Genomic DNA, 20,760 nt, shown 5'->3' on the forward strand with positions numbered 1-20,760 from the left:
AGGGTTGAAAAAAGTGAATTGGAGACTTTCTGCTAACTTCAAAGGATAATATGAATCTTTGCAATAAGGGCCAAAACTTAGGCAATCTCTTACATAGTCTCAATAAACAGGCAAAAGATTTCATAAAAATCAGATTAATATCCCAGTTGCTCAAAGTTAATCACAGTAGCTTTTCCAATCGAACATAACTGACTAAAGAGAAAAATTACCACTTAGATACTAAACTAACACAACTTTAGAAAAAAATTGTTGTCTGGTTGTAACAGAGCTAGATATATGGCTAAGAATTACTAGTTTGAAAACTGAGTTCCATTTCAGACAACTAAATCAATCTTCTACACCACTCGGATACTAAACCATCACATAACTTTGAAAAAAATATTGGTGTCTTTACCTATAATAACAGAGCTAGACATATGGTTAAGAATTGCTAGTTTGAGTCCTATTCTAGACAATTCAACTGATCTCCCACACTTTACTATAATGTTTTCTATATCTCAATAAGAGAAAAGTATAGCTTTCATCCTGTTTGGATTTAATCCTCGTTTCCATCAGATTTCTAAAATGTCATTCTAACAAGATTTGGTGATGAGATGAAAACACAGAAATGGTAAGCACATAACGTTACAAAACTGAGCAACAAAATGAAAATTTCTGTTTTGCTTTGAAAGAAAAAGTAAACAAGTCAGGTTTACTTCAGTGTAATGAAGGAAAGAGTCACCCCTGAAGTCATCAGCTTATAGCTGATATTGGCAATATCGTTGATTTAAGAACTCTGATTTACACAAATGAAACTAGCATTTTGGGGCAAATATACTAGTTACACTTCTAAGTATATCTTTATTACACACAAGAAACATCCAGATGGAATCATGTTATGTTTTGCCACTGACAACACTCAAGTTAGCAGGAAAGAAATCAAATGTGAATGTAAGTGGATCTTTAAATGATATGTTACATCACACTGCTTTGCATTGTGTAGCATACTGACTATGCAAGGTCTGCCATCTTTTAAGAGACCTTAAAATTGGTAGCAACAGCCCTGAACCCATGATGTTTTTTCAATATCATTTAAGATGTTATTGAGAGAACTTTTGGACAACTTTAAGTGTATGAATTTGCAGACTAATAAAAAGTGGCATCTTTAATTTTTATATCACTTATTCTTGGGTACTTGTCCTTAAATACTGGCAATCATCATCATCATTCTTATTCAAAGGCTTAATGAAATTTGTCACCAAATGGTAAGAGAACTTTTTTTAGATTTTATAAGAAAAGGATACACTATCCTCCTTGTGAAATCTAAAAGTGATCTTCCTTCTCTTTGCAACTGAATTAATTGGACTATTCCACCTACATAACAAGCAATATTTCAAGAATCTTAGCTACATGCATAGTAAATAACCTCACTTTGAAGTCAATGCAAATGTTTCATCTGAATTCATTGTAGTTAACATATTTAAAAAGCAAGTTCATTATTCTTATAGAATTCCTTTATACAGACAGCATATATGTTGGGATATTTATTTCAGCATATGTAAACATTTCCACTAATCTTACTGGAGACTTGAAAAAGTTCCATCAGCCCAGAATATGAGTGAATTCAAGCAATGTGATACGCTATTCTGGCCTCTTTTGCAATATGGTCTCTAAGCTTCAACTTCCTGTTCACAATCACCATCCAAATCCCTAGCCTCATTAATTTTCTACAGTCGAATTCTATCAATGGTGAACAGTTTGTGATCTCTTCATCTCAAAGTGTATACATGACCTTAGGCTTGGCCACATTAAACAAGTAGCCATTATTTCTTACCCAAAAAGCAAGTCCAATCATCCTGCAGGATCTCAACATCTACATTGCCTATTACTCTTCCTAGTTTTACATCATCAGCAAACAATTAAATTTCACCTTAAAGAATATACTGCTGACGTACAAATTAAACAGTAGCAGATGATCAAGTACTGAGTCCTGCAGTACACCACTATCCACTTACCTTCTTCTGGATTCAAATTCCCTCATATACTACTCTTTAATGACTGTTCATTACATTAGCAACAATTTAACCTAATTGCCAGCTTCACATCATCTCCATTTGCTCTAATTTACGTAACAGTTTCATCCTGCTGGATGCCAAAGTCCAGTAGCATCATTGTGCAGTCATTTTCATTAAACAATTTAAGCATCACTATCATAAAAAGTGAGCAATACTTTTTGTTGTTATGTGCCATCTAGTCATTTTCAACTGGGTGATCTTGTGAACAAAGGCTCTCCATCCCATTCAGCCTCTTGTTCTTTCTTTCAGCAATAAGTTCAGTTGGTAAGTTCTTTTATGTTGTCCATCCAACTCTTTTGTGGCCTTTCTCTTCTTCTCATTCCCTCAATCTTCTCCAACATAACTGCCTTTTCCAATGATTCATCTGTTCGCATAACACATCCAAAGTACATCAAATTCTATTTAGCGATCATCGCCTCCAAGGAGCATTCTGTATTTATACTCTCTAAAACCTTCTTCTTGGTCATTTTTGCAGTCCATGGATTCTTAATATACTCCTCCACACCCATAATTCAAATGAATCAATTCACTTTCTTTCTTCTTAATAATCCAGAATTCATATCCATACATCATTACTGGAAATACCACTGCTTTAACAATTCCAACTTTTGTGGCCTTACTCACACCTCTATCTTTCATAATTTTTGGCATGTTTAACATACCTTTTTTTTCCTCACATTTACCATCATTTCTGATTCTGATTCAATGATTTCTATCATATCTCCTTCTATTATAAGTTCATTTAAATTGCCAGAAGCCATCACTTTTGTTTTGCTGATGTTTAAATCAAGTCCGGCTTTGTTACTTTCCCTTTTAACCAATAGAATCAACCACTCCAGATCTTCCTTAGTTTTTTTCTGCTGTGAGAGTTGTATGATCTGCATATCTTAAATTATTTATTTTTCTGCCAACAATCTTAATTCCAGCTGGATCTTTGTCTAAGTTAGCAATTCTCATTTATTCACTCTATAAATATTAAAAAGATAGGGCAACAGTATATAACCCTGCCACAGCCCTTTTTCCACTCAAACACCATTTCTCCAAAGACTGTTTTTACTGAAGCTTCTTGGTTGTCATACAGTTCTCTTATCAAGAGAATTATATGCTCAGGTATTCCCACTGATCTTATTACAATCCAGAGTCTATTGTAATCAGTGGTGTAGCTAGAGCTTTTTCTGCCCAGGGCAGTTCCTCTCAATACACACCAAAAATACTACAAAAAGTCAAAACAACATATAGGGAAATAAATTAAAACACTATGTTTATGTTTATTTTAGTTGTAAGTATAGTTGTTAAAAACTAATTATTAAATAATAAAAATTACTAAGTAATATTGTTTGAGTAAGATCAGCTGTAAACGTTGTGCACTACTACTGGTATTATTAGTGTGGGGGATTTTTCTTGCGTAAACTTAATTACGAAATCGTTATTATTAGACCTAGCAACCTGCAGGGAGGGGAAAAAAAAAAAAATGGCGGCGGCATTGTCATTCCTTGATTTTAATTTAGATTTCAGTGGTATCGTTAAGTGTGAGGTCTGTTATATGTATTCCTTCGATTACATAAATGATTTGTGGATGTTTAGCGGGATGGAAGAAGGGTGTGTGTGCGAAGTGGGACCTGAATGAGAAACTGATGAATGCAAATATGAAATTGATGACAGAAAGTGCTAGTAACGATTGTGTCGCGAGTGCACGTTTGAAAAACAAGATGGTGAGAAAGAGAGGCGAAAAAATGTTAAAAAATCAGGAAAAAAGAAAAAGAGCGATTTGAAAACCGTGACGGATGTTAAAAGGGATGAAAGTGAGGCGACAGTGGCAGAAATAAACGAAATTGGGAGAACGAATGAAACTAGAAATGGCGTGATGCAGAAATCACAAGTGAAAAAAATCAAAAGAATAAACGATAGCGAAAAAAGAATGAATGATGGCGAAAGTTGGATGCATGTTGGACTGAAAGTACTGAAACAAAGAAAGATGAATGAGAGTAAAAAAAGTGAGAAGAATGATAGTGAAATTTGAACGTATGTTGGACCGAAAGTACGGAAACAAAGAAGGATGAATGAGAGGGAAAGTGAGAAGAGGGGGTCGAGAGTTAGAAAGTTAGAAAGATTTAATGATAGAGAGAGAATGTGTCGCGAGATTCGGAAAGTGAATTGGATTAGATGAGGCAAGAAATGAAATGGATGTGGAATGAAATTAAGAGAATTCAGGTCAAAACTATTAAAATAAATCATGATGGCATGAAAGAGTTAACGAAAGATGAGCGAGTGGCGTTGTATGGCGACTCCATTATTAAAGGTGTGCTAGAGGATAAAATGCACAAGGTATGTTTTCCAGGCGGTAAAATGAGTGGAGTGATTGAGGCATTGGATATGAGGCGAGAGCAAGCAAAAGAGTTAATAGTATTAATTGGTACTAATGATTTGAGAGAGAACAAAGAGAATATCAGAATGAATATCAGGAGGCTGGAAGGATAAAAGAGAATAGTGTGACAGGAAGGGTAGTCAGTGTGTTGCCTAGATATGACTGTGGTGAAATGAAGTGGAGAGAAAGGATTATGAATGATATTCTGGCTGAAATGTATGAGGAGACGGGAGTACAGTTTGTTAATGTGTGGAATGAGTTTGAGGGACGAAGTGAGCTGTATGGGAGCGATGGACTGCATTTGAGTGGTTATGGTGTGAGTCGCTTGGAGAGACTGCTGCTGGAAGGTAGAGAAGTGAATAGAGAGAATGAATCAGATCGAGAGGGGAGTGATGTGGAAGAGCAGGAGAGATTGAAGAAGTGGATATGAATGGGGAAGTGAGTGGTATGAGTACAGAAAATGAGAGAATGGGTATGCAAGAGAAGCAGGGAAACGGGGAGGCTCAGGGTGGACAGGGGTACACAGCGTGAGAAAGGTGGATGCTCCAAGAGGAGGTGAGAGCATGTGTATGCAGAAAAGAAATGGGATGACCAGGGATCAAGAGGAAACAGATGGAAATGAAAAGGGTTCTAAAATGAAGAAGCAGAAAGGGAAATGGCCGCAATCCAGCATGGAGAGATCACATCGAGTGCGTGGTATCAGTGGAACTAGCTGTAGATCCAGAAATAAGCTGTTGTGTTCGTATACCAATGCTAGAAGTATAAGAAACAAGGCGGATGAAATGGTTGTACTAATTGTGTCTGTTCACCCAAAGATTGTCGGAATAAGTGAGACATGGTTAGATGAGGACGACATCCTGACAGGAATAGAGATGAAAGAGTATGATATGTTTCGTGAGGATAGAAGGGATAAAAAGGGAGGGGGAGTGCTATTGATGATAGAGAAAGCGTTATGTCCATACAAGGTAGAGATGCAAAAGGGAAATAGGGTCAGTGGTTTTGAGGCAGTATGGTGTGAGATAGAGTTGAATAGAATCAAATACTTGGTGGGATGTTGTTATAGACCTAGTAATGTGGATGGTGGTGATAGTGAAATGTATAGTCAAATTAGCCAAGCAAATAAGAAAAGGGTGATCATTATGGATGATTTTAATTATGGCAATATAGACTGGAATGAAGAGATAACAATTGGAAGTAAAGAAAATGAGTTTCTTGAGTTTTGGAGGGATAACTACCTCAGACAGTATGTAACAGAGGGCACATGAGGATTAAGGGTCTTGGATTTGATCATCTCATCAGAGGATGTAATTGTCAATGAGGTGTCAAATCATCCACCAATTGGTGAAAGTGACCATGAGGTGATTACCTGGTTGGTTGCCAGCAGTGCAAGGATCCCTGTGAGAAAAGGGTATATGTGGAACTACAAGGGGGGGGGGTATGAAGAGCTCAGGAGACAGTTTGCGGGTGTAGCATGGAATGAGGAGTTGGCTTGAAAAGAGATCAATGCAGCTTGGGGGATTTTCAAAAACTATTTAGTAGATGCAATGTCTAAATGTATTTTCCAAGGGTGAGAAGGTTAAATAAGGTAGGTGTGAAATGGATGAATAAAGAGATTAAGCATGCGATACAGAGAAAATGGGCATTGTGGAGGCAGCATAAGAGAAGTGGAAGTAACCAATTTCATGAGGCCTACAAAGATCAGGCAAGGAAGGTGACTTGGTTGGTGAGAGTAGCTAAAGAGAGGTATGAACAGCAGTTAGCTAATGAAGCCAAAAAGAATCCTAGAGAGTTCTTTCGATATGTAGCCAGCAAAAGAAAGAATGATTATGGAAGGATGACATTGATTGGAGGAAATAGTAAAAAATGGTATAACAGGTGTTGTGGTTAAGTTGTTGGAGAAGCTTGTGAGAACTAGGATCCAGAGTTGGGTTGACAACAATGGTATAATCTTTGATGGACAGCATGGATTTGCTAAAGGGAGGTCATGTTTTAGTAATCTGCTTACTTATTACAATAAAGTGACTGCTTCCTTGGACAGAGGAGAAGAATACACGTGGATTTCGCAAAAGCTTTTGATAGAGTACCTCATGATAAGTTGACAGTCAGACTAGAGCAGATGGGGTTGGATATTAGATTAGTGCATTGGATTGGAGACTGGCTATCTGATAGGTATCAACAAGTTGTGTATGGGGGTGCGGTATCCAGGAAAAAGAAAGTCACTAGTGGAGTGCCTCAGGGGTCTGTTTTAGGGCCGTTACTATTTAACTTGTATATTAATGATATAGGTGAAGATTTGAATGGAGATATTCAGTTGTTTGCAGATGATGCAAAGTTGGGACGAACCATAAAAATTTGTGAAGATGTTGTGGCCTTGCAAGAAGACTTGAATAAATTGAGTGATTGGGCAAGCAAATGGGGATGTGAGTTCAATGTTGCAAAATGTAAGGTTTTAAAATTTGGAAAACAAAGACGGGATGCAGAATTTATGCTTGGTGAGAATATATTGTTGGAGGTAGAGGAAATAAGAGATCTGGGGGTGATAGTGGATAAGGATCTAAAATTTAGGGGACAAATCGCCAAAATTGTGAAGACAACACAAAGACTTCTGGGAATGATGTGGAGGACACTGACGTGTAGAAGTAGAGAGATTCTTGTACTGTTATATAAGGCTTTGATTAGGCCACACATGGACTATTGTGCCCAGATTTGGTTACCTAGTTTTCAGAAAGATGAAGAGATGTTGGAAAGGATTCAAAAGAGACTGACTAAGGTAGTTTCTGACAGCTGGAATGTCGAGTATGAGGAAAGATTGAGAAGATGTAATCTGCAGAGTCTGGTGGACAGGAGGAAGAGGGGAGATATGATAGAGACCTACAAGTTGGTAAGGGGTTGTTGTAAGATCAATGAATAGTGGGAGATCAGGGAAGAACCAGAGGTCATCCATGGAAACTGTATAAAGAGGGAGTGAGTAGGGGAGTGAGAGGCAGGTTTTTTTTGTGCAGAGTTGTGAATGATTGGAATGCCTTGCCTGAGATTGTGGTGTCTGCAAGGAGTTTGAGTGTGTTTAAGACACGGTATGATGAGATGTGTGTGTGTGTGTGTGATAAAAGGACCTCCCAGATGAGTCTTTGACTCCATGAGGTTTTGGGTAATAATAATAATAATAATAATAATATAAATAAAAGAATCGTCAAAAAATAAAATTGTATCTCGAGTAAAAAGAGTCTCCCGGGGTGGACCCTAACCCCCAGCTACACCACTGATTGTGATCCATGCAATCAAAAGCTTTCTTATAATCATTTGATTCTTTAACGATACTTGTGACATAATGATTAGAAATATATACATGTTTCTTCTTTCCCTATGCCTTATCCCATGTTAAACGGGGTCGATGCACCGATCTTTAACCTTCCTCTTCCAAGTTCTCCAGTCCAGGGCATCCTTCAGACTCCATCCTTTCTCCCTAAGATCCTCTGTCACCTTATCTCTCCACCTGAGCTTGGGCCTGCCTCTTTTCCTCCTTCCATCCAACTCCATATACTCCACTTGTTTACCAACATACTCCTTACCCTTCCTCTCTACATGTCCGAACCACCTCAGCCTACTTTCTTGTATCTTCTTGCCAATTGGTCCCACCTTAACCATCCCTCTGATGTAGTCATTCCTTATCCTGTCCTTCTTTGTCACACCACTCATCCATCTCAACATCCACATCTCCACTACCTCCATCTTCCTCTCCTGTGCCTTTGTTATTGGCCACGTCTCCGTGCCATGAAGCATCGCCGGCCTCACCACCATCTTATACAGCTTTCCTTTCCTCTTACAACTCACTCTCTTGTCGCACAGGACCCACTCATCTTCCTCCAGTTCATCCAGCCGCATGTTATTCGGTGCTGTATTTCCTCATCCAGGTCACCATTCCTCTCGACGACCGACCCAAGGTACTTGAATTTCTTCCCTGAAATTAGCCTTTCACCCTGAAGTCGTATGATCATATCCTCGTTCATTTTAGAAATTTTATGGAATTTACAACCATGTTAAAAAAACTTTTTTATTATCCCGACGTTTCGATCTTCACATCAGGATCATCATCTGGTGCGTACATAAATATACAGGACAAGCTGAGTTACATCATTAACTGTAAGCTAGCGAAACAATGATTTGATCACATGTTATTCTACTGACGTGACCTCTGGTGGAAAAAAAAAATAAAAAAATAAAAAATAAAATAAAGTAATAAATAATTTTTATTTATTATTTATTTTTATTTATTTATTATTATTTATTATTAGGTCTCTGCCCTCTTTACGAATGTCCCAATCAATGACACAATTCTTCTCCTACAGAACAAATTCCCTCCAGATATCACGCCGCTTTTTGCGCATGTATTACGGTTGGGTTATTTTGTATGGTGAAACGCTTTCTACTTACAAAAAGAAGGCACAGCCATGGGCTTGCCATTATCCCCCCCTATTGCTAACTTTTACATGGAACATTTTGAGCAACTTGCCGTAGATTCCTCCCCTCTAAAACCCAAACCCATGGCCGCCAGACATTAGACACATTCCATAGCCACCTAAACAAACAACACAAATGCATACAGTTCACAATTGAAATTGAAAAACACAACACACTTCCGTGTCTAGATACACTTGTCACACGTCTTCCCTCGGGCAATCTTTCCTTCACTGTTTACCGAAAATCGACACATACGGGACAATATATACACATAAACTCCTACCACCACCCAACACAAAAACTAGGTGTCATCAACACGCTAAAAAACAGGGCTCAGACGATTTGTTCCAATGAATAGGCACTGAAAGACGAATTTAAAATTATCAGTAGTAACTTACAAAAAAAACGGATACAGCCAAAACACTATAAACAAAATTCTCTACAAAACCACAATAAAAAACAAAGACAAACCAGACTACAGTAAAACTATAACCATTCCCTACATTAAAGGAATATCAGACAAAATAAACAGAGTACTACAAAAGTACAACCTCAAAGCCATCTTTAAACCTCCTGCAAAATTAAAAAGCTTACTCAACTCATCCAAAGACCCACTCCCTCCACTAGCTCACCCTGGAGTATACCAGATTTACTGTACTTGCAACATACCATATATAGGAGAAACAGGACACACTATTCCTATTAGACAAAAAGAACATAAACGACACATTAAATATAATAATTATGGTGAAGCTGGCCTTTCTGATCATGTCCTAAATACCTTACACAGAATTGATTGAATTAATCTGATCATGCCCTAAATACCTTACACAGAACTGAACAACAATGATGGTTTAAAAATCCCAAATATATGGAAGATATATATTCGACCTTCCTCACCAAGAACAACTATAAACAGGACTGTAGAAAATCCAGTATTGTAAATCAAAAATAAGAATTGTACTACTAAAAATAGGACACCGATTGTTTCTGAAAGAAAACCATCTAAAAGAATGTTTATTCCTGTCATTGTAAAATTAGAATTTAGCTTGATGTAAAAATTATTTATTATTTTATTTTATTTTTATTTTTTTATTATTTTTTTTCCAAAAGAGGTCACGTCAGTAGAATAACGTGATCAAATCATTGTTTCTCTAGCTTACGGTTAATGATGTAACTCAGAAATGATGTAACTTGTCTAGAATATGTGTGTAGGGGCTTAAGTGCTGTGAGGACATCATGTTGGAGGCTTAATGGATTTTTTACAACACTCAAAAAGAATTAAAATAGACTTTAATACTTCCTATATTTCGTCCTAGTCACTAGGACATCTACAGGGATTACAAGAAATTTACTGTAACATATGCACAAATAACAAACAATACTAAGCCCAACCACGTGGGTGACACTAAAGTCCTATCTAGGTAGAGCGCCCTCTAAGGGCAGTAGTAGGTGGCCTGGAATGTAAGGTGGGAACTCTGGTGATGAGTGTTTCCCAAATCTTCGGAAGCTTAATGCACCCATATTTATTGAGATTTGGTTGGTTTTTGAGAGCTGCTGCTGCTTCTAAGAAAAGTCTCTCTTTCTTGAATTTGCTGTGGTGGAGCATGGTGGTTTCTTCCATGATACTCTGTGGGTGGTGTCCAAAACATGGTCAGCCAAGCCTGAATGGCCATAGTTGTGTTTGAAGATGTAAGACTTGTGTTCCTCTAGACGGATGGATGCTGATCTGCCTGTCTGTCCAAAGTACGCCAGCTTACAGGAACAGGGTACTTTGTAAACTCCAGGCAGAGAGAGAGGAGGGAGCTGATCTTTCGTAGAACGGATAAGGGTAGCCAGTTTGCGGTGGGGCTTATATGCTGTGTGTAGATTGTATTGTTTTAGTATCTTGGCTATTTTTTCAGATGTGCCACGGATGTAGGGTATGGTGATGGCATTTTTAAAATCTTGTTGATGAGAAGGAAGGGGACTGAGGGAGGAGTTGATTATTTTTTTGATACTGTGATCACTGTAGCCATTGGAGAGGAAAGTGCTGTGTATGTAGTTAAGCTCATTAGTGAGGGCGGTTCCACTGGAACAAAGATTGTGGGCTCTCTTGGTAAGAGTTTTAATAATGCCATATTGTTGAGAGGGGTGGTGGTGGGAGAGTTTGTGAATGTATCTGCCTGTGTGTGTGGGTTTTCTGTATACGGTGAAGGTAAGTGTATCATTAGGCAGGCGTGTGACTAAGGTGTCTAGGAAGGGTAAACAATTGTTCTTTTCCTTTTCCATAGTGAACTGGATTCTTGGATGTAGACTATTGAGATGACTGAGGAAGGAGTCTAACGTGTCTGGGCCATGAGGCCAAATAGAGAACACATCATCTACATATCTTAGCCAGATAGAAGGTTTGAGTGGGGCTGAGTCTATGGCTCGTTTTTCAAAATCTTCCATATAGAAATTGGCAAGGGGGGGTGAGAGGGGAGAACCCATGGCAGTTCCCTCTATCTGCTTGTAGATTTTGTTGTTCCACGAGAAATATCCAGAGTTAATGGCAAAGGAAAAGAGATCTAAGATGTCAGAGGGAAAAACCTTTTTTTCCCTCTGACAAAAATCCATTAAGCCTCCAACATGATGTAACTTGTCCTGTATATTTATGTATGCTCCAGATGATGATGATCTTGATGTGAATATCGAAACGTCGGGATAATAAAAAAGTTTTTTTCACACAGTTGTAAATTCCATAAAATTTCTAAAATGAATGCTGATCACCGTGTAACCCTAAAAGAAAGGATCATATCCTGATCACTCCCCGTTGGCATATATTCAGTCTTCTCCTGGTTAATTTTCATGCCTCTCTCCTCCAATACCTTTCTCCACTCTTCCAGGGTATTTTCAAGCTTCTCTCGGGATGATTCGCATAGAACAATGTCGTCGGCAAACAGCATGCTCCATGGTGCCTTCTTCTTGACATCCTCCATAAATATATACACGTTTACACAAGAATAATGTTTAATTTGCGAAATATTTCGGTCTGAATATTACAGACCATCTTCAGTGGCTACATAGGAATAGTTTTAAAAAACAAGGTGGAATACGAACAATTGATCATTCACACATAGAACGAGCCGCATGATGTCATATCGCTAAGTATTAGAAGAGTAAACATTTTTAAAGTCATAATTAAAGATATTAATTCAGAAATTCATATAATAATCTTAAATAACATTAGACTAATATAGGAAATTTACATAAAAAAAAATAAAAAAATCAATGTGTTATCCTGATTAAACTTTCCCAAATTTTTGATATAGATATACAGTCATTACGATTCAAATTAGGACGTTGAGTAAGGCCTCCACACTTTCTTTAAATAAACGGCAAATATTTGGCAAATTAAACATTATTCTTGTGTAAACGTATATATATTTCTAATTTCTTATAATCAATAAAACAGATGAACACTTCCTTCTGAAATTCTCTTGTTCTTTCCATAATCCATCTCATGTTTGCTATTTGGTCTCTAAATCCTAGTTCCTCTACTTCTCTTAAAGCCTGCCTGTTCTTGTGGCATTTCTCTACTCACACATGGCTCCAGCTTTTGTTGGATCACTTTCGGCATAACTTTACTTGCACATGGAATTAAAGTGATGGTTCTATAATTCTCACAATCTCTTTGGGATTCAATTTTTTTGGAATTGAGGTGAAAGCTGATGTTTTTTAATCTGTAGGTCAGTATATTTTCTTCCAAACCTGTAGACACTCGTAGACAGGCTTATACATTGGTTATGCATTAATAAAACACTTAAGGAATTGAAACAATAGCTATTGTTCTCCTAAAAGTCCTGATGGTGTCCTCTAGCAGGCTAAGTAGGTGTTCTTGGCCATTGGGCTGAAGATCTGCTGATGTAAGCCTCCCAAATTTGGGGCAGTCGCATACAACCAAATTTGTTGAGGTTTGGAGAATTTCTTAGGGCTGAGGCTGATTCCATAAATAGTCTTTCGAATTTGTATTTGCTAATATGGTGTATTACTGTAGCTTTCTTCCACCGTATTCTGTGGCGTGTATCCAGAGCATGGTCTGCAAGACCAGAATGGCTGTACTTGTGAAAACGGATGTAGTCCTTGTGTTCGTTTCAGTCAATATATTCATTACTTAATCCCCAGCTGCTCTTAATAATTCCACTGACATTCCATCAGCCACGGAATCGTGGATTCCTCAACAAATTCTCCTTCAATACTATTATCTTTCTTGTACAAATTCTCTACACTCTCTTTCCATCTTTTCACCACTACTTCTTCCATCAGACATTTTCCCAAATTACTTTTTACAACTTGTAATCAGATAAGCACAGATTTGTCTCTTATTCAATATAAATTTATTCAGCTTATTCCCATCATATCAGCTTTACTTATCTTAATTCTCTTTTCCCATATTTAATTTGATGTCTCTGCTAAAAATCATGCCTAAATAGGTGAAATTTATTTTTTAGTTATTCGTGTGGAGTTCCCCCTGTTCTTCAACTGTCCCTTAGGACAATGCTTCACCTGTTTTATAGGTTCTCCATTGAGGATGCCCTGATGTTTTCAATATGTTTACATATTTTCATTCTTCTATATTTTTATTGCTGATTTTTGTATCAAATTTGTTACAGCAGTTATTCAATTTAGTTAAGGAATTCTGAAGGAGATGATACTATATTTATTTATGAGTATAACATTGCCTTGAATAAAGTAAACAACTGAGATAAAAAATCTTTAATTTTCATAATAGGTTTAATGTTATTTAACTTTTGTAATAATGAAAGACAGTGAAAATAGCGGGCACCCTTGTTTCACATTTCATTTTAGATCAAACCATCTTTCTGTACTCATATACTCTTTATAATGGCTTGTTTATACGAAATAATTTGCATGTTGTGAACATTGGCACTTTTGCAGATTTATAAAACTTAAATACAAATTGTTGTCATATTCCCACGATTTCTCAACTATTTCTCTTAAAGTGAAAATTAGATCTTGACAATCCCTATTTGGCCTGACACCAAGTTGTTCATCTCCAAGTTTCCACATTTTTCTGAGCCTCCTTTAAAATATGTTTGTACACAAATCTTACCTGGAATACTCAATAGGGAAATTCCACCATAATCCTCACAGTTGCTTTTATTTCCCTTTTTTACAGATGGATATTATCTGCAGTCATCTAGAATTCAACTTTATGATCATGCAGGCCTTTAGAATTATGCAGTGCAGTCACTGTAAAAACTTTTATACAGCTATATTTAGAAGCATTTTTAGCATATCATCTACTTCACTACTTCTCCATATGATGGATTTTTCTATCTCAAGTTGGTATGCATGATTGCATTTCTCCTGAATATAATGCACTACTGTTCTATCAATGCTGATGGTAAGAAGGAAACAGAACCAAACCAAAGAAGTTACTGAATGATTTGCAAATGTGTGCAATTTGCAAATCATTCAGTAAATTTCCAGATGGATAATGTAGTGCCAGATGTGACATTGACTGATGGGAGAACAGAAGCAGAGGTGCTTAGGATATTGCAGAACCTTAATTCGAATATGGTCGTGAGATCAGATGGCATATTATTATTATTATTATTATTTCATGACACCTCTAGGGAGTCCAAAGACTCATCAAGAGAGAGGACACCTACTCTACAACTCTCTGTTCATCAGCTACACCAATGCCATCTACAGCCCCCACCACCACTTCCACAGACAATCACAAACATCCGTGCCCATGGTGGGATTCGAACCCACAGCCTTTTAGCTGGAGAGCAGATATGCTAACCACTTGACCAAGCAGGCTGGCATATCAGCTTGTGTATTATTAATGGCACCACCTCTGACCAAGATATTTAATTTAGGCCTCAGTTCTGGGAAGGTGCCAATGGAGTGGAAATAGGGCAAAATAGTTCCACTGCATAATGGACTCTCCAAGACAGAAGTAGCAAATTAGAGGCAAATCAGTATCACAGTAGTGGTGGTTAAGGTACTGGAAAATTGGTAAAAGATCAGAATTCAGGGCTGAGTGGACAGAAATATGATAATTTATAGGGACAAGGATAGGTTTGGTGAAATGTAGGTTTTGCCCTAGTATTTTACTTTTTTATAATAAAGTGACAACTGAGTCACTTTTTTATAATAAAGTGACAAATAATATTGCTGGCCTTTGCAAAGGCATTTGAACAGAATTTCATATGAAACTCTTGTGGATAAATTGGAGGAAATGGGGATGAATATGAAGCTGGTGTTTTGAATTAAAATCAATAAGTGGTTTATGAAGTTGACTCCAGGAGAAAGGCAGGTGACCACTGATGCATCACAGGCTCAGTACTTGGTCCTCTCTGTAATTTTATATATCAGTGATATAGTAAATGATCTCAGGGTAAATATTCAGTTGTTCGCTGATGATGCAAAGCTGGGAACAGTAACAGTCAATGAAGATGATGTTGAGATCATGCAGGATAACTAAAATAGACTGGCACTAGGGGAAAAGGTAAATGGCTGCCAGTTTAATGTGGTCAAGTGTAAGGCAATGTACTCTGGAAAGAAGAGATCACAAGCTGTGAACTTCATTGATGAAACTGAACTTCAAGAAACTGATGAGGCCAGGGATTTGGGTGTGATTGTAGACGTGGAGTTAAAACTTAGAGGACATACAGGAAAGTGACCAAAACAGCATATCACATTACTTGGTTTCTGAAGAACATGCTGACAAACAAGGATATGAAAGTTATTCTTCTTCATAAGATTTTTATAATGCCACATCTTGATTACTGCCCACAGATCTGGTAACCTGGTTTGAAGATAACAATATCACAGTATGATTGTTATCTTCAAATATCCCTTGACCACTTTATTTCCCAAGCACTGCTAACATTTTTCCCTTCAGAATCTTATGCCAAGACACTGTACAAGTTGGCTCCTCAGCTAATCATAATTACTTTTTTAATTTCACATATACCATCTCTTAACTTAAAATTCTATGCATCTGGCAATCTCTCAGGTCAAGACTGGGTTCACTCAAATTGGAGACAATGTTGGTTAGGAACTAAGTTTTCTGATGCTATCGCCAGCTCCAACATTCTCAAATTTCAAGTCCCTTCAATTACATGCTATCTTAGGTATTATCTCTTAGCAGACACATAAATTCCATTTCTTTAATGACATGACAATTTCTTCTTTCAATCTATCTCCAGAGTTGAAGTCCACATTTTCCCTTTATATCCATTCCAAAGCCTATAGCAGCAAACTATATATTTCACTCACTGCAGTCTCAATGAAGTGTTCTCTGCATCATTGTCCTGCTTATCACTGACTATTATTATACTATAATATTTGAATATTATAAAAGTATAATATTTAAATATTATACTTCTTGCATTCTATCCCTGACTATACATCCTCCATCAACAAAGTCTCACTAATCAAGTGGTTAGCGTATCTGCTCTCCAGCCAAAAGGCTGTGGGTTCAAATCTCGCTGTGGGCATGGATGTTTGTGATTATCTGTAGAAATACTAGTGGTGGTCAGCGGCAAATGATGTTGGTGTAGTTGCGGTCAGTTGGTGGAGACAGAGTTGTAGAGCAGGTGCCCTCCCTCGATGAGTCTATGGACTCCCTGGAGGTGTCAAATAATAATAATAACAACATTTAGCAGGTGACCAGCTAGGGCTGGTCACCTGCCAAATGCATTATGGGAAGGGTCACTACCCAGACTGGTTTCAACCTTTATTGAGGTCTCATCAGTGAGAGACGAACCCAGAGGTGATACAAAGGTTGAAGTAATGCAGAAGTCATATTTTCATATACGAGTAACCAAAAGTCTGATACACGATACAAAAGTTTCATATATGAGTAACCAAAAGGTGTGGCACCTTTTATTAAAATACTCTGGATTAGAGACAGGTGTTGGAGGTTTTTCTGCTTGGTTATACTATCAATTAAAGATGCCAAGAAATTATATTCTTGGTTTAATCCCTTATCCAAGTGTAAGCAAACAAACTTTGCACCTGAATTTTTGGTATTTTCACCTTTTCGCTACTTGTATATGAAAATATGACTTCTGCACTAATTCAACCTTGGTATCACCTCTGGGTCTGGCTCCCACTGATGAGACGTCAAAAAAGATCAAAACCTGTCTAGGTAGTGACCCTTCCCATAATGCATAGCATTATACATGTCCATAAAGATATGTGCTTTGCATTATGGGGTACTAAGGCAAGTGATGCGAAGTCATTAGCTTCTATATACGAATTGCCCAGTCCTGAAAATACTTCAGGTGCAAACATTGTTTGCTTACACTTGGATAAAGGATTAAACCAAGAATATAATTTCTTGGCATCTTTAATTTATAGAATAACCAAGTGGAAAAACTTACAACAGCATAGTCAAAGGTAATGCCAATTCTCTTAGAGATTCTCATAACACATGCGCCAATATATTCACATTAAGGTTTTGTAATACTAAGCACCTCTAGTTCATCTACTTCAATTTTCACATTGGTTCCTATTACATCAATCCCTGCATAAGTAACATTATTGAGCAGAAGCTGAAAAAAAAAAAAAAAAGAAACAAAATGTGGAGGATTTATAAGGAAAATGTGATCAGCTAACTCACTACCAATACAGGGCTCAAGCAAAAAAGGTGACCAGGTGTTTGCTTACACACGGATAAAAGAATAAAACAAGAATATAATTTCTTGATGTATGGGTATCAAAATCAGAGAAAAGCATTAAACAAAAATAACCCGTTAATGACTTTCTGTTTATACTTCATGCATTGATAGACTACACTCATTTCGATGGGCGTAATCATTCTGCTTAGCAAATGAAATTTTAATGAATTTCTGTACATGACAAAATAAGTATTTCATTTCATCATTTCAAGTGTTTCAATGTTATCCGTATACATTCTTCTTGCTCTAGGAGTGGAAGTAGTTAAGTAACTATGATTAAAACCGTTCTATTCACCAGTTTTTGAGACTGTATAATAAATATAGTAAATTTGTCAGTTATTAGTAAATCAAAAATAAATTTTTGTGCTTGATTAACATGGAGTGGCGTAGAATAAATCTTCCAATTTTATTTTGTAAATACGGCATCAAAAAGTTAATAACTCACCAGTGTACTGTAACTTCTGCAATATAGCTATCGTTACAAACCATTTCGTATGGGTTATAGTCACATTTGTTAAATTTACAAGAACTTCGTAACTATTAACATTTTTAATTAACTGTTTTAAACCAAGGCTTAACAAAAAAACGTTTTGCTTCTATATGTATTATCATGTCTAGATGATGTCGCAATGCAAAAGTTCCAAAAAGGATAAACTTTGGTAAGATTCCAACTTTCCATAAAAGAACGAATGCTAGTAAACATAGGCTGAAGATGTGCTTGGTACCTTAAACATAAAAACTCGCAAACTTTTGAAAGTTTTATAAAGCAACTTGTCTGTTCAATAGTACGTCATTTAAAATTAACAACTGGCAATTATTATTATTATGTACAACAAAAATTATTCTGTTTCAAATAGAGAAATGTCACTAGGACGTTATTCATATGATGAAACAACGCCTATGCAGCCACTGAAAAACACTTATTCAACTCTTACATCATATACAGTTTTTCACGCATGTGTAAGAAAACGTACGAAATTCATCACGCGTTCATTGTTTCCTAAGGATAACAAAATTTTATCATATATTTTATCATGCTGAAGCATACTGTTCTGAGAAATTTTAGTTTCTATTTTTTTTGTGTACTTTCTATTAACTGATCTAGTGTGTGTGGTTAATATCTATTATACCTCCCACAATATAGCCAAATTCACCATAGGCAGGGCCGAACTTTTGCACAATCGCAGGAGGCTAGGCTTTAGCTGGGGCCCCGAAAAATTAGGGCCAATCTAAGGACCTAAACACAGAGGCGCAGCTAGAGGGGGCGGAGGGGTCCGCCCCTGGCGGCACTTTGAACATTTTGAACATTTGTAGTTAATTCTAAAATACAGTCTCGAGAACTCATTTCCAAATATTGTAATACTGTACTACTGCTAATTTTCCTCACAATTGCCGTAAGTGTTGGTAGCTGTGAGAGGAGTTTTTCTAAATTAAAATTGATTAAGAATTACCTACATTACTATGAAATAGACTCGCCAATGTCATCGACGATTTTGCTAAAAGAAAAGCAATAATAAAATAAAGACAAATAAAAATAAAAACAAAAATAAAGAAAAGAAAAAAAAAAAAAATATATATATATATATATAACTTTCTATTAATTGAGCTAGTGTGTGTGGGAATACCTATCATAACTCCCACAATATAACCAAATTTCACCGTAGGAGTAAGAAATTATCATTATTAACACAGTGGCTCTCCTTACACTGATTCACCGACGAAGAACTGATAACTACCTAAGCCAACTCATTCCTCTCATTTACCACCCTTGCAGAAAATAGATCTAGATCTCACATTCTTGCTAACTGAAACTTTAATCAACATCCAATGATGACCTCCTGTTCTGTCATCACCGTCTACATACTGAAAAAGTTTCCCAACTTTCATTCTATAAAATCCTTTTAGCAGCTTGAATGTTTATATCATGTCACCTCTTTTCCTTTTATCTGTCAATTTTTGTAATCCACAAATCTTGGTTACTCGCTTCAGAATCATCCTCTCGGCCATCTTCATATCTCCAAGAAATCCAGGTGACCAAATCTGAGCACATTAGTCCAAATGTAGAAGTATCAGAGTCTTATAAAGAGGAATAATGACTTTTCTGTCCCTACTAGCCAGCGTATATTTAAGCATCCGAGTGATCTTCTGAACTGTTTTGCAATTTTTTGCAATATAAATACAAAATTAATAACGGAAAAACTCACGTAAAAAGATTATTTAATAGCATAATTATATGTCTGCTCATGGTTTGCCATTATTAAAACTTTTTGCAATATGACTTCTGAACTCAGTTCCCCATCAACCATAACTCCCATATCCCTTACCCCATCAATTTCCAGCAACGAAACCCCATCAATAGAATGGACAGAGTGGGACTTTTTCAATCCAGAATGAATAATTTTATAAATTTCCATATTAAAAAAAATTATCCTTTCATCACAATGCTAGCTGATTCAAATCATTCTGCAGGATCTCTACATCGTCTTTATGTTCTTATAGCTCTTCCCAACTTAGCATCATCAGCTAGCAACTGAGTATCACTCTGTAAATTGTCTCCAACATCATTAATACACAGATTAAACAACAATAGTCCAATAACAGAGCCTCATGGAACACCACTGTTCACCTTTTACTTTGCTCCACCATACACTACTCTCTGATGCCTGTCTTTGGACTCCATGAAGAAGTAGCCCTTCACAATAATAAAACGGGCAAGCGGAGTTTTTTCTCCCGGAAACTCGGGTTTTTCGTCTCATAACTCAAGAGAATTGACCGTAGAATCTGCACTATTTCCGACACTAAAAATATTGGGTTAGGGTTACGGATCACGAGAGGGCAACACTTGTTAGCCGATCTTCACTGCGTGCCGCTTAAATTAGTGATAGCCTTCGGTCAGCTGTCTCTGATTAGCTATCAGTGGAGACTAAACTGCCCACACATTGGTTTAATAAAATAAAAAAATAAATCTGGTATTTGGTTTTACAAAATAAGTATCGATACTTTTGGAACTGTAGCTCGAAATGCTCAATTTGTGTTTCTGAGTGTTAATCTGTTATACAATACCCGATCGTTTCCCCATGTGTAATACTAAACGTTCGTCTGTAGAATTTGCATTTAATTTCGTCGTTATGTTTTCCTTTTGCAATAAAATTCCATTCTTTCGAATAATCATTGTTAAAAACACAATTTCGTTTTGGCATTA

General features: G+C 36.8%; 1 protein-coding gene across 1 annotated transcript in view; it reads right to left on the reverse strand.

The window, feature by feature from the left end:
- Positions 1 to 18,357, reverse strand: part of LOC150098254 (OTU domain-containing protein 7B-like) — a 235,979-nt gene extending 217,622 nt beyond the window's left edge. The window contains exon 1 of the mRNA XM_090406289.1: positions 18,004 to 18,357. The gene's annotated coding sequence lies outside the window, so the exon portion shown is untranslated. The remainder of the gene's footprint in view (positions 1 to 18,003) is intronic.
- Between the last annotated feature and the right edge of the window lie 2,403 nt (positions 18,358 to 20,760).

This window comes from Typopeltis vanoorti, chromosome 16 (genome assembly GCF_054136105.1).
Source record: "Typopeltis vanoorti isolate ZY-2024b chromosome 16, IOZ_Tvanoo_1.0, whole genome shotgun sequence".
Classification (NCBI taxonomy): Eukaryota; Metazoa; Arthropoda; class Arachnida; order Uropygi; family Thelyphonidae; genus Typopeltis; species Typopeltis vanoorti.